The sequence below is a fragment of the Amblyomma maculatum genome, chromosome 7, assembly GCF_055883805.1.
Source record: "Amblyomma maculatum isolate TAMU_Amacu chromosome 7, ASM5588380v1, whole genome shotgun sequence".
NCBI lineage: Eukaryota > Metazoa > Arthropoda > Arachnida > Ixodida > Ixodidae > Amblyomma > Amblyomma maculatum.
Genome location: NC_139350.1, coordinates 81,556,058 through 81,570,942, shown reverse-complemented (window position 1 = coordinate 81,570,942; position 14,885 = coordinate 81,556,058). Strand labels below are relative to the sequence as shown.

General features: G+C 49.4%; 1 protein-coding gene across 2 annotated transcripts in view; it reads left to right on the top strand.

Moving 5' to 3' along the window:
• Positions 1-14,885, top strand: part of LOC146183745 (uncharacterized) — a 269,633-nt gene that overhangs the window by 209,045 nt on the left and 45,703 nt on the right. The window contains exon 1 of one of the 2 annotated variants that reach the window (XM_084609188.1): positions 8,179-8,720. The exons of the other annotated variant lie outside the window; for it this stretch is intronic. The gene's annotated coding sequence lies outside the window, so the exon portion shown is untranslated. Of the gene's footprint in view, positions 1-8,178; positions 8,721-14,885 lie in introns of those variants that run through there. 2 annotated transcript variants of the gene reach the window in all.

Below are 14,885 nucleotides of genomic sequence, written 5' to 3'. Positions count from 1 at the left end.
CACTGTTTACTGGAATATTTGAAAGTGTTCGCTCAAACACACCGGCATGTACACTGCCGTTGGCGATACAATCCGTTGTTTAAAAGGAAACGATCCGAAGCATTTCGGCGAATGGGACACGCTGCTCTTGTCTCACGTCCTAGGGAAACGTTAGTAAAGCCCGGTACTCCGACAGAACCGTGTCGAGTGCGGAAACTCCTCACTGCGAAGGTAATTAAGCCTGTACCGTTCGGTAACCGCCAATATAGGCTCTTTCGTTGAGTCCATTTGCTTGTCTATTCTTCGTAGAAGGTTCGCCGAATAGCGACCTCACCCCCCCCCCCCCCCCCCTTTTTTTTTTCCTTTCTTTCCCCCGACACACAAGCTCCAAGTGCAGAGAGAAGCGTGGCTGTCTCACGAGCAAGCTCTCTGAGTGTGGAACACCCGCATTGTTATCGAGCTTTTTTTTATCTATCTCATATATCTACAGCGAACATGCGCAGCTAGTGGCGTTGGCTGCTTTTCGCGCGTGCGCGAGCCTACCGCTGCAGCACCTTGAGCTGGCTAGGCAGGCCACACGCACCCCGATCACGAAAGAGACAGAGATGGAAAGAAATCCGAGCGCACGGAACACGCACAGGGCGAAGAGAGCGCCGCGGGAACGCGGTCACCCTGCTCGAAGACCCGCACATTCCAAAACGCCAGGGCAACATCTTGACAAAGCGGCCTTGAAATGGCCCCGAGAAGCTCCTGCGTGTATCCGCGGGGCAACTCTCTGTAATGGCCACCCAAAAGTGCGCCCCTCATCGCGGCAAAGGAAACGCCTCCGCCATTTCGCAGTGGCGTAGCGGCCATGATTTATTTTCGGTCCCACGCGCACCTCGGCCGCCTTCTTTCCACGACGACCGTCGTTTCGCTCTATCCGGAGGTGTTACGCGAGCCCTGACATCTTCGGAGCATTTCATCATCATCCTGCCTCCCAGGCACGGACAGTGCGAGGAAACAAAGCACCACAACTCGCGCGCGTGAAATGAGCCGCGTGCCTCATTACGGTGCGTGCGGATCCCGAGGCGTTAATGCACGCGCCACCTTCCGTGGAACGTACCACCTTCCCAGCGCGACGGGTCACCACGAGGCCTCCGTCCCTATGGGTTACGAGATCAGAGCACCCGCACTCTGAACGAGGCGGCTCCCGAAACGAAAATTGCCGCGCACCGATGAAAAGGCGCGCGAGAAGAGGGCCTTCGTCAAAGAGCGCGCCGCGGGCGGCAACAAAAAGAGGCGCCTGCTTGAGTGATGCCGCGTTCTTTCGCGCGCTGCGGACGCGAAGAGAGCGTCCAATTGACATCTGCAATGGGGCCACGTCTTGCTTTTTACAGCCGTGCACTGGCCTGCTCCTACGTGGGGAATCTCAAGTGCAGCGGGAAACGGATGCGCGCACCGAAGGCTGCGGTAAGGGCACGGTCTTTTTGCCTCCCCTCCAAAAACGCCCCGCTATTTCAAGCCGCAGACCGGACGGAGATGTTTCTATTCTTCGCGCCGCGGACAGGGGGAAAGGCAAGAAGAAAAACAATGAGCAGAGAAACACGTTCTTTCGACCTATTGGCAGCGTTTGACGGCTCTGTGGGTTGCTCGGTCTCCACCGACGGCGGGCGTAATCTTGCGCTGTCGTTGCAGGCGTAATTTTCCGATCGGACAAGAACGCGCTGTTGGGCGATCTCGGCGGACATGGAGCAAGAGCGGCATTCTAGACGGAACCGCTGAGGGTCGAGAAGCTGTGGTGGCAGCGTGCGAGGGAGGCAACCCTGCCACCTTCGTTGGCGGCGATTCTCTATTCGACCGATGCGAGCGCAGAGAAAGCGAGGCATTTTGGCCCCTGAGCTTTGAGTCGGGCCAACAGGCTTTAATGGCCCACACGAAGGCAACGTCGCAGAGTAGAAGGCTGGATGCCTCAATTCCAGTTGCCTCGTGAGCGTGTTTTGTTCTGAATTGCGGGACGTCCGGCCAAGAGACAGACGGTTGCACGGGAATCTCTACACGCAGCCCTGGTTGCTGTCACTTTGCTTTTTCGAGCATGGGAATCCGGATGTGAAAAGTCATACTAGCCGGAGCGCCGGCTCTGCACTACTTTTAAGGTGCCGACGCATTTTCGAATATATAGACGCTCACGAAATATTCGAACGCCTCGGGAGATGTGGCGGATCTGCTAAGGCCATGCACGTGGAAGTGTAATCTGTTGATAAAGCCTATAGTATCAGTGACTGTTTTGACAAAAAACAGTCATGTAGTTCCTCTGTGTAGAGGCAAAGAAACAAACAAAACACTTTTGAAAGATGTGCGAACATGCTTCCCGACTGTGAAAGTCTATTTTATATTTCGAAATTTCTCCGTAGAAAATTGTCAGTTTGTTGGGCGTTGTCCAGCCACTCTGCGTAGCGTAATCGATTGGAGGCCTTTAGGCGTAAAGATGCGTTTGTCTATACGACTTTTAGACGCTTATTCGTTTTTCCAGATCAATCATCCCTTATGCAATGACTGATTTTTTAGTAATGTTTGCCACTGCAATGAATTTATTCCCCGTCGCGTTAGCTCAGTGGTTAGGGTTCTCGCCGCTGCTGAGCCCGATGACGCAGGCTCTATCCCGGCCGTGGTGGCAGCATACGTGCATCTTTAGAAGAACGGCTGATTGGGCGAGTTGGTGAACCATGATGGACAGTGATGTATATTGCGCAAAAAGACGAGACAAAGAGGAGAAGTGGACAACGACGACGCATCGTCGTTGTCCACTTCTCCTCTTTGTCTCGTCTTTTTGCGCAATATACATCACTGTCCATCGTGCATCTTTAGCAGGACACACTTAACACTTCATCTCAGTGTTCAGTGCATCCGCTGCCTAGAATGGGGAAGACAGCGTCTATTTTGTTGGCAGCTTTTGGTCCGAAGCCGACACCCATCTCTGCCGCTATACAACATTCCTTTTTTTTTTTTTTTTCCACGGCGGGCTTCTTTCGAACAACAACGCGCCGGCTTTGCTCTGCGACCCAACCACGCACCTTGCCAGGCACCAGCCCTTCGCTACAAGCCGACCGTTATTCCATCAGTTGTCAACGAAACACATGTACAGCAATTGCCTATACACTTCTGCTCGACAGCATTAAAAAAAAAAAAAAAGCTATAACCAACAAAGCACAAGGAGGAGCCGGCCAGCGCTAGCTGCTTGGGGGTGCTCCCCTCCTGTGCAGGGGTCCGGCATCTAAACTGTGGCGTTCACACGCATTAATATTTTTGTCATCTAGCGTACTGTAAATCCGTATGCTCATTTTCAGTGCGACTGAGTGCAACGGATTCAGTGCAGCTGTCGTGGCATTCGGCAGCTGAGCGCGCGGTCGCAGGATCCCTCTCGCGGAGGACGCAGTTCGGGAAGGCAAAGTGCACAAGGCGCCAGTGTGCTGCACTATGTCGGTGCCCATCCAAGAACCCCACCCAATAGCAATTAACCTGGAGCGATTAACCAAAATATATTTATCTCTGCTTTCTTCCAATTCCACAATCGTCCCTTCCCTCTCAACGCTGTTCAGGTGTTCTCCCGGGCTAGCAACTACAGCGCCTTTCCTTTCATCACGACCCCTTTGCACACGCATTTGTAAATGCGTGGATTGGTGCATTAGTTCTGCTTCAACAATATATATATATATATATATATATATATATATATATATATATGTGCGGATAATCAAGCCACCAAGTATTTCGCCCATGCACAGCAGGGCTCTTTAATGCGTATAGCCCTGTCAAAGCCTACGTTCGTGCCGTGATGGTAGCTAGTGGCGACAACGCCGAGTGAGGTCGACAGAGAAACCCCACGATGTGCAACGCATTGCTGACAAGAACCCCACCCAATAGCAATTAACCTGGAGCGATTAACCAAAATATATTTATCTCTGCTTTCTTCCAATTCCACAATCGTCCCTTCCCTCTCAACGCTGTTCAGGTGTTCTCCCGGGCTAGCAACTACAGCGCCTTTCCTTTCATCACGACCCCTTTGCACACGCATTTGTAAATGCGTGGATTGGTGCATTAGTTCTGCTTCAACAATATATATATATATATATATATATATATATATATATATATATATATATATATATATATATATATATATATATATATATATATATATATATATATGTGCGGATAATCAAGCCACCAAGTATTTCGCCCATGCACAGCAGGGCTCTTTAATGCGTATAGCCCTGTCAAAGCCTACGTTCGTGCCGTGATGGTAGCTAGTGGCGACAACGCCGAGTGAGGTCGACAGAGAAACCCCACGATGTGCAACGCATTGCTGACATAGGCTGTGCGAGCCGCTGCGCAGATGCTGTTACCATTTTCCAGGAATGCTCCCCCGCACCGAGGTGTCCGCGATGGCAACGCTTTCGTCTGCGACCGCTCGGAGGGGCTGATGGTATCTTTTGCTGTCTGCTCAAGCCTTGTAGCTAGACCTGTTTGGATGCTGTCCTTGTGCCACGCGAACTAGTTCGCGCGCAGTAAGCCTCACGCGGATTACGTACGGTTGTCGACAGAAAAGGCATCTCGGCCACAGTTTATAAGAAAGGACTCGTTTTGTACCCAGTTCTTTTTCCAAACTCCGACCTATAAGTTAGTGGAACCATTTCGTTCGACAGACTGACATGGCGAGCTGGCGTGGCAATTAGGCTGACGTTTCTTTGTATGTCATGGCGAAGACGCCGACCTGTATGCTGCAGACGTGTTCAAGCGTGTCGTTTGTGTGTCTTCGTCGTCCTCGTATTTCGTACACTCTGTAAAAATTTTTTATTGGAAAATACAGAACTTTTCTGGCAGCTACATTGCCAGGTTTCTGTTCTGCTATGTTGTCTGTTTTTGAATTTTTTTGTGATTTTACATTTTTTTCTGTTTAGAATTGATAGAAAATTTTTGTAAATTGACAAAAAGTTTTGTGATATTGCGTTTTCAATTTTTTTATTTTTGTTTTTCTTTCTGTTGCAGCTAAAAGAATGATGCAAATATATCATTTTTTACTCGCCTTTCATTTCACACATTTTTCTGTCTGTAACGACAATAAAATTGCGTTAAACTCCAGTTTCTTCAATGAACACCATATTTAACGCGAAAGCCTTGCTAACTCCATCTCACGAATCTCTCTCGGCGACGCTCGATGGCACTCATAAACTTTAGCGCGCAACATTTGTCCAGCTACCGAAAAAAGAGGCAAGTGGAGAAATGCATAACAGATACCTGACACCCAGCCTAGTATCCTTCAGGACCCCTACTGTGGGAAATAAAGTTTTACCAAACCAAACCACTAGCAGCCCAACCAACAATGAACCTCAATGTGGCACCGCAAGTTATCTTCTTTCGAATCGAAATTGTCACGCAGCTGATCGTCGGACAACGCCTTCGGGGTTGTCGTACCATTTCGCTTTCTATTCAGAATTTACCTACTATTCAAGTAAAAATCAGTTTGCGGTGCAAAATAGAACAGACGGCAAACATATATCGAATTGTTTGCCTTCCAATCAAGGTTTCGGCTGGAAAACAGAAAATTTCGCTTTTTTTCGTGAACGTATTTCTGTCAATGAAGTGAAGCAGATATTCTCTGTACGGGGAAAGAATATTTTTTAATTATATTCCTAATTTCGCACACATTTTTCGTGGCGGAGTTGGTTGAAGCGCTCGGACGGGGATCCAAGGGATAGGGGTTCGATCCCCGTTGAGGCCGGATTTTTTTCACGACGTCATTCGGGTGACAGCTGTAGTGTGACCGGGCGAACAAACGCCGGGAGTACGAGCCATTAAAGGCTTTCGCCTTAATACTCTGGCAGTCCTACGAGATCTATATAAAGAAACAATATTGGTCGCCGTCGGTCACATTTCAAGGGGAACCAGGGCAAGGGAAGTTGAGCAGAAGAGGTTATGCACCCTAAGCAAATCTGAAGAGGAAAGCATAGAGCAGTTGCATCTTATCTGTGCTCTCCTATGGGGCTGAAACGTGGAGGCTAACGGAAAGTGTTTGCTTAGGTTGAGGACAACACAGAGAGCTACTTGGTAAGAAAACAGCGAAAAAAAAAAAAAAAAAAGACAACCAGAAAAGAACACTCTTTTGTGTCGTGTCCTCTCCAGTGGTTGTCTTTTTTGCGCTGTTTTCTTACCAAGTATGATTAACCAACTAGCCAAGCATCATGTTTTATTGCAGAGAGCTACACTCTAATCTGGTTCTACATAGGTTCCACTTATTAGTGGAATTAAAAAAAAAAATCTCGCTTATAAGCGCAACTTTTTTAAACGTTCCACTTATAACCGGAACGTACGTGGAACCATTTTAAGAGTGCGTGGAACTGGAAATGGCAGGTGTAATATTAAGAGATAGGAAGCGTGCAGAGTTGGTCAGAGAAATAACTCGAGTTAATTGGATTCTAGTGGAAATCAAGAGCAAGAATGGGCATGGGCAGGACATGTAGTGCGAAGACAGGATAACCGATGGTCGCTTAGGGTAACAAACTGGATTCCAAGGGAAGGAAAGCATAGCAGGGGCGGCAAAAAGTTAGGTGGGCGGATGAGGTTAAGAACTTCGCAGGGACCAAGTGGATGCAGCTAGCACAGAATCGGTTTAATAGGAGGAATATGGGAGATGCCTTCACCCTGCAGTGGGTATTGTCAGGCTGATGATGACGATGGCCCTAAACAAAGTGAGCGTACATTTAAGGGAGGGGCGTTGAAGAATGTCATTTGCAGGCTTGCACAATGAAACACATTTGTGTTTTCTGCCATCTTCCTCGTGTTATTTCCCACAACACTGGCCTGGCAGGAGACCATTGTTGCTGCTTCCCACTTCCTCAGTCCCATTTCTTGCTCCTTCTTCCGCTTTCACCCCACTCTTCGCCAACGGTATAACGTAAAAATGCTCGGCATCAATTACCTTTGCCTTTGTTTCCTGCTCCCTCTCCCCGGTGAAAGAATCGGGGAGGCTGGCCCTGTGTCGCTTGTGCAGTTCGATCCAGGACGGTCGGCGCAGCAACGCACCAGGCACGCGAGACTAATTGGACTTTCGCCCGGCGGGCCGCGGGCGACTCGGGCGGGGGACAAACAAACGAGCGAGCCGAGCCGTCCGGGCGGACAATCGAACGCCGACCGCGCGGCGCGTGTCGACACCTCGCGTTCCGGTCGGCAGCAGTTTAGGTGCAGTGGGACATCGCGCCCCGCCATCTCTGCCGTGCGTACGATGACACCGCGCGGCTGCAGCGCCTCGGACGCGCCTCCGACGCATAGCGCACTGCGGGAACATCGCTGTTGCCGAACACTGTCCGCTTGCGTTCGCGGCGGCGGCCTTCTGGGGAACCGTCGAGCGTCACGGGGCGAGCTATGGAGGCGACGGAAAGCGTGTCGCATTATGCGTGCGGAAAGACTCGTAATCCAAACGTGGGTGCAGCTGGCGCACCTGGGGAGGAGTCCAGGGTACGAGGCAGGCACTGATTTTAACGAACACTGATTTTAACCGATTTGTTCGAATTCATAGCAGCCTTCGTGCGTGATTTTTTTTCAAAGACATGACAGTGAATAGGGCCAGAAGTGCAAACGGAACCAGCGTCCATAGCGACATTTAACATCAGAGCAAATGTTGCTGCCGTTAAAGCAGCCTCGGTTTCTCCTGCCACAGGCACTGCTTTTTCTCGTTACGCTTGTTGCTTCTATTGGCGTTGCAGCACTCAGTGTGACGTCCCGTACATCCCAGGGGTAATTGGCTGATGTGGTGTATCCCGCCTTTAACAGTTTGCTCGCTTTGCAGGTTCTAGACGTCCTTCGCTTCATATATATATGTAGTAGTCACCACCAAGGAGGCTGCACTAATTAGTATAACCTCCTTGTCGCCACTGTCCGCTAAGTATAAGAAGACAGGCGTCAGTGGACAAGCAAGCCAGAGTCTGTCTACACCCAGGGATCAACGCGTGAAACGGGAGACTTTTCACCGGCCTGTAGCTTCGCAGGAGCTTCAGAGAGAGTAGGGGCAGGGAAGTCAGTGGAAAGAGGAGACAAAGAGAGAGAGAGACAGGGGCGGCGAGAAGGCGGGAAAAAACGGGACCGCGCGCGCGCCCCACGCGCGTCGCTTGCTTGTGTTTGCTTTGCGCTCCTCGGTGCGCCGCGCGTCGCGCGCGCCGTCGGCAGGAGATTTCACTTTCACGCCGGCCGCCGCCGGAGCAGGGGACCGCGCGCCACCGCCGCTCGCCGTCGACGCCGCGCGCACGGCGCCGTTCGAGGCAGCCTTCGCCGAGAAACCCAGCTGTCGCCTCGAGGATAGTTGCGTGAGGGCTTCTGGAAGTTTTTCAGTGGGTGGAACGTCGTTAGTGAAGCGTAGTCCCGCTTAGAGGGCAGATATCGCTTGATTGCAGTGACGCTAAGAAGACCAAAACCATCTCCACTCTCCGAGTGACGCAGCCGTCCCTTCTTCTGCAGAAGACGCCCAGTTCTCCTATCGGAATCCTGTACGGAATTCGCCAGCATCATTCTTGTCGAACTCCTGATCGGTCGTTGCTCGTGGTTTAGGCGTCTCTTGCTGTGACCGTGGACCGTGCGTTTTTCTATTCTCACCTGAACCGGCGGAATACGGCTGGGCGTGGGTTACGACCTCATCGAACACCTTCGAAGGCCCTCGGATCGAATGCTGTCGTCACTGCGGGCGAAGAAATCGCCTCGGGGAATGCTTTGTGAGTTCAGTTTACTTCCTTGCGTTTCTTTCACGTCACGTGTTTGACTTCGAACATAAGTGTTGAACTGCTCTATTTCAGCTGCAAAGTTTGCAATTTTTGTCACTGCAATGGCGGCAGAAATGCTTACCGCAGCATTCAAATGGCTTTGACGAGATGACAACTGTTCCCTTAACAAGTTTCGCATTTTCACCTTATTTGCGGTTTTGAGGAATAAACTTGAGGTAAAGTTCTTCTATGCGTTACTGTGCGCTGCCCCCGACTGCTGTCCGGATCAGCGCACAAAACGCTCATGCAGATGTCAATGGAGCCTTTCGAAAAACTGCAATCTTCAATTTTCAGAAGCTTTCAATTATTATTCTTGCAATTTTTAACCTGTGAAAGCTCTTAACTCGTTCACTCTTCAGTGCCATCAAAACCGAGCTTTATTTCTTTGCGCTGTACGCGCGTGCACAGGGGACGCGTTTTTCGTTAAACGCCACTGGGATGCACTACTTGTTTCCCCGTGCTCTCATCGTTGTCTTTTTTAGAACGCATATTGTCTCACCATTCGCCCCAGTGTTTCATCTTAGCATTGGAACATCCTCATCTCGTGCTTTTGCGTATAAGAATGCAACGGCTAGAGGAAGGGGAGCCTTCTCTTTGGCCCAGTCCGCTTTTATCGCCTCTACGTGTTTTTAAGTGTCCTTTCTCACAACTATGCCATCTATTTCCTGTAACGCAAGTACCGTATCGAAACAATATTTTGTATTTTCCTCCTGCGTGTAACCCTAGAGGCTCTGCCGTTGCACATCCTCCACCCGAATTTATACGTCAAGCAGCGGCGCGGCCGTGCCGAGGTGTCCGTGGAGCGTCCCGCAATGGCCCATTGCCACATCTGGCCTTAGCCAAAGCCCGGGTTGCTTTGTGGGATGCAAAACGAACAGCGCCTACATACGGTGATCATATAAATTGCCACGCATATCCAAGAATATACATGGGAATATATGACATCATATGCACCACGCAGTGCACAGAGGCGATCTCCTGGTGGGGTGATCTTCACTATATAAATATATAAGCATTGCGTAACTGGTGCTAAATGCTTGCCGCTTCGCTGCCTTCAACAGGAACGTCACTCAATCTCTTTGTTTTCACCGAGGCGGCATCACCCGACGTGTCTTTAAAGTAAAGACAGTTTTAATGACACGACCAATACAAAAAGGAAGGGGGCCATTATTGCTTTTTTTTTTTTCTCACTTTGTGCAGGACAGACACTATAATGATTTAGGCTATTCATTTGCGGAGGTAGTCCCCCTTTCCTCTCATACGAGATCATTGTTCGTGGATGCGGCATGACTTGTGGCGCCCGCTTTATTTTCGTACTCAATTTCGTCACCTATACGTTGCGCTGCCTGTGTGTGTAAAGATAAAATACGTGAACATATTTCCACTCTTTCTTAAATGACATTACAATACTTATAGCTCATTCAGTATTGCAGGTGATTTGGACTTTCTCCTACCGGCACTGTTTCTTCTTATTCTTGTTATTACTACTATGACGCGAGGTTGATAGCGTGCACGACGTGCTTTTTCTTACTCTGTGATTCTGTTGCTTCTTGATGCGTTTTGGCAGAGCAGAAGCGCAGCTTATCAACACTATACGCACCTTCGCCACTCCTTTAGCCGCATCCTCCTTGACGGGGAAATCCCTACGTGTAAAAACCACCGCTTAAACGATTAGTCGAAATATTTATTATACTGTGCCAAACACTCTCGCACAGGCTCGAAAAGGAAACATTTTTTTTTTTTTCTATATTGGCGAGTCATTGGGGCAGATATCTCGGAAGGCCCTCCTCGACTGAAGCACAAAGCAGACACGGGCAGACGCAAAAACGCGGAAGTCGGTGTCTGTTGAGTGAGGACCGCGCCATGAAGAGCCACAGCTTAGAACTTGTAACTGGAGGGCGAACAAAACTTCTTGAGCTCGTAGCTGCTTTCCTCCAGAGATCGCTTGTTCACCGCTCGCCTCCTTCACTATATTGCGGGCCTTGCCAGTAAGGAGGGGGGTGAGGGGGGCGTTGTTGCTTGGAGAAATAACGAGCTTCGAGAGGAAAAATAACGAAGTTATCTTACAGTAATCAAATTACATCATTCCTGCGCTGGTCGCGATGATAGCATCCTTTATCGTTAGGTGTACTATATGGGATCCGTAATTAAGTGCCTAAAATGTTTGTTCATTACATTTGGGAGGACGACACATGCATGGTTTTGTGATTTGGGTTGTATTTATGCATTCAGTCAACAGGAAAATGCACTCCGAACTTGTTTCTTTTTTTCTTTTTTTTTTTCAGATGTGAGAAAGAGACAGGGCCTTAGACAGGGCTTGGTAAAAAAAAAAAAAGAGGAACGGGCCCCCGCCGCATCGCGTATTGTCACAAAGGGCTTGAACAAGAGAAAGCAACAACTCCATAGCCCACCATTCACCATCTCACGAAAGAACTGCGCGATGCAGAGGCAGCGGGTATGCCTGCGCCCTCTCTGGGTAGGTGGGGGGCGTTGGTGTCGCAGCTGGCCCGCCCACGTGCTATATATCTACTCAACTGGATGACATAGTAGCAGAAGGGTGACGTCAGAGTGTTTTCGGCAAAGCCATACTTGGGAAGCGATTGACGGCAGATGCACCATAGACTGTTGAAATGCACACCGGAAAATAAAGCGAGGACTTTCTTTGTTTACGCAACGTCCCACCCATATACGGGCAGAAAAATTTCCTCAACGCTTACACTAACAGGCGCTAAGACGCGTTTCTGCAAGCAAGGCGCAGCTTGTGCAAGAAAACAGAGGCATACACTGCAAACATCCTTGTCTAGCCGGTACGCTGCATGTGACTCCGGTTGGGCGAAGGAACATCTGGCAAACAACTCGGCGCTACTCAGGCTAGTAACCTATCGGGGAACATGGACATTCGTAGTACTCCAAGAACCAAGCGGCCTTTCTTATCGACACCGTCATTTTCTACAACACGCGTTAGTTTTTTGGTGGAAGGTGTTAGATATTCTCTGTGATCATTCTGTTATGTACAGTCGCGGACAGAATAAATTGGACCACGCTTCCGCATTCAAACACTTCTGTTCGATTATGTAATGGAAATAAATATGTTTTCAGCCTTCACGTGCAACGCCAAAGGTAAATATTACAAGCGTATCCAATAAGAATGCATTATTTTTCGCTAATAAACGTGCAAGAAGACTCTGAATGCCGAAGCGTAGTCCATATTCTTCTTTCCATGACTGACTGTAGGTGCCTGTAAACTCCTTACCATTTCGATTGTCCAGACTACCATCGTCTTCCCCTTTATATCAGCAAGGCGAGCAAAGAAAAGTGCTGCGACACTGCCTCCCTCGCAGGATTTTTCTTCACGCCCACTTGGCGCACTGCATACAGCCATGCACCGCGTTCCTGGTCACTGCCGCTTTTTGTTTCGTTCTGTTTTGCACATTCGCGGGTTCCTCAGTTATGAGCTATATATTGCAGTCTAAGCGCTCTATTCCTGAACCCAAGGATGCGGGATGGAATCCCGGGTGTGGCGGCCGCTTTTTGATGGAGGCGAAAAGCAAGGCACCCGTATACTGTGTGACGTCAGTGCGCGTTAAATAACCCCGCGTGGCCGAAGTTTCCGAAGCCCTCCACTACAGCGGCCCCTCGTATATCCTGATACGTTTTGACGTTAATCCCTATAAACCAAACCGAGCTAAACTTCGGCTTTGGCCTGGCAGTACATACCTCTGATTATTTCCATTCTTTTCGCCCTGGCCGTATCTTCTGGCCGCAATAGGTTCTCCCAGAAGCGACCAGCTCTCAAAATGTTGAAGCGCATAGTCGTACGATTTCTTCGAAAGTCAAGGGAGTGGGAACTGCAGAATAATCGAATGTGCGATATGTTCGTACCAGACTTTAACAAATCACCACTCTGGCTCAGCGTGAAATTTAAAGTGCGAAGTATTTTCTGAACATTTTTTTCTGATATTACTTCTGTATGGACTGTACCTATTCTTTTTCTTCCCATATGGTACATTTCGGTTAATTTGAGCCGGATGCTATTTTTTTTTTAATCGTATATCGCTGGCAAAACGCAATGGCGTGTAAATAGATATGTATTTTCTACCAAAACGAAATTCAAGCGTCAAATTCGAATGCATTGCGTATGAAGTGATGTAAGGTTTATTCCTACACGCGTGTTGATTTTTGCTAGGTCCGACACTTTACACTTAACCATTTCTCACCTAGAACCATCGATAATAATCAAAAATAGCAAAGCCTAGACCTGTAACGCAAAGATTCAAACGCACTCTACCGGTCGAAAAAAAAAAAAAGCGACGTCTCAGCAAACTGAATCAGGTTGGTTTTGTTGGTGGTATTTTACACCCAAAATGGACTCGGGCTATATGGGACGCCGTAGTAGAGGGTTTTGGAAATTTCGACGGTTGGGGAATTCTCGTGCACTGACAACGCACAGTAGACCGGCGCCTGGGATTTCGGCTTATCGAAAAGCGGCCGCCGTGGCCGAGATCGAACCCGCGACTTTGGGTTCAGCAGCCGAGCCTATTAACCACAGATCGATCATGGTAGGTCGCCGAAGGAGACACCGGTTATAATCTGAGTTTAAGGTGAGGTTCATGAGGGCTAGGCAGCAGCAGCTACATTGATTTTGACAGTCTTTCATTGCTTTTATTACTCACCACTCGTGTTTACGCCAAATACAGTTCGCATCGAACATAAACGGCGCTTACTTGTCCGGTCTCAATTACTTGCGGAGAAAATCCAAGCGCATACGTTGCTGGCTTCACTCAGCTGCCATTTCGAAAGAATCCGTCCATGTGAAAAAACTTTCAGTCTTCTGCATAATATACTAATACACATTATTATGGTGAGGCTACCCAAAAGTAATGAATAATATGCCTCTGCCTGTGCCACTACACGGGCTGAATATACTAATACGGTCCGTTCTCTATCATGAGAACGCGGAGGAGACCGATTTCATTCTTAATTTTTTCTCAATAAAGGAAAGCAATCCGGGCAGCGGCCGCCGCAGGATACACCATATACCTGCAAGGAGGTCTGGAATCCGCGTTCTCACGGTATCCGTTTTGCCACTTCCACGCGCCTCCCCCCCCCCCCCCCCCCCAAAAAAAAAAAAAAAAAAACAATAAATAATAATAATAAAAAAAAACTACGTACGCGGGGTGCCCGTCAATTCGACGCCGTTTTTAGAGAGCAGGGCCGCCACATTGTGAGGATAATGGGTGTGACAAGGGGGCGTCTCGACGGGGTGCCAACGCCATCAACGAAGTGCAACGTGTCTTCCCATCCTCCGCGAGTCGGACTCGGCGGAGCGGTGCGTGTACACCACCAGGAAGACGACGGACGCGGCGCGCGCGCGCCGTGTTCGCCTTGACCGGCGTGTCACGAGCGCCTAGGCGGCCGACGCTGGCAGCTGCGGGGCTACAGCACGCGAGTGTATCGGCAGGGGCGCCTGTATCGAGAAAGACGGATGACGGAGTGGGCCACGTGATGGAATGGCGGCCGAAGCTTTTAATTACCATCGCGCGCGCGATTCGGGTGGCTAGCCGCATGCTGGACGGCCGCCTGGCACAGAACCGGACTGCGTGCTTCCCTCGAGCGACCTCCCTTCAAAACGCGTGAGTGGAGGCCGTCCTGATAACATCACGGGGCTTTCGAAACGGGTCGCGCGTAGGGGTTACAGGCAAGGCCTTCCGTAACAGGAAGCCGGAGCGAGGGTTAACCCGCGATTTTGCGTGATCGAATCAGCGTGATCTGGGAGCTGGAAAACACATAAGTTGCGTCGGTTCAGGTTGCGTCGAGAGGCCGCTCTTTCAATACGTTACTGCTTTCATGTAGCAGCAGTTTCCTCATAGAGTGCTGCTTTATGTATAAAATATAAACGATTGTGCCCCGAGGCCTGAACTTATGGTTTATGCCTCGGCGACACGCGTAGGTTCTGAAGGTTCTCATTTCTTCTAGCTCTTCGCATATGGTGGGTCTTCGGTTTTCTTTTTTCGTATTGTTTTCCGCGCATGCGCCCGGAGTGGGAAGAAAAATGTTCGTTATTAATGCCCGATTGCTGTCGGACTAAAAATCATTGCGTCGTGCCGTGAAATGTAG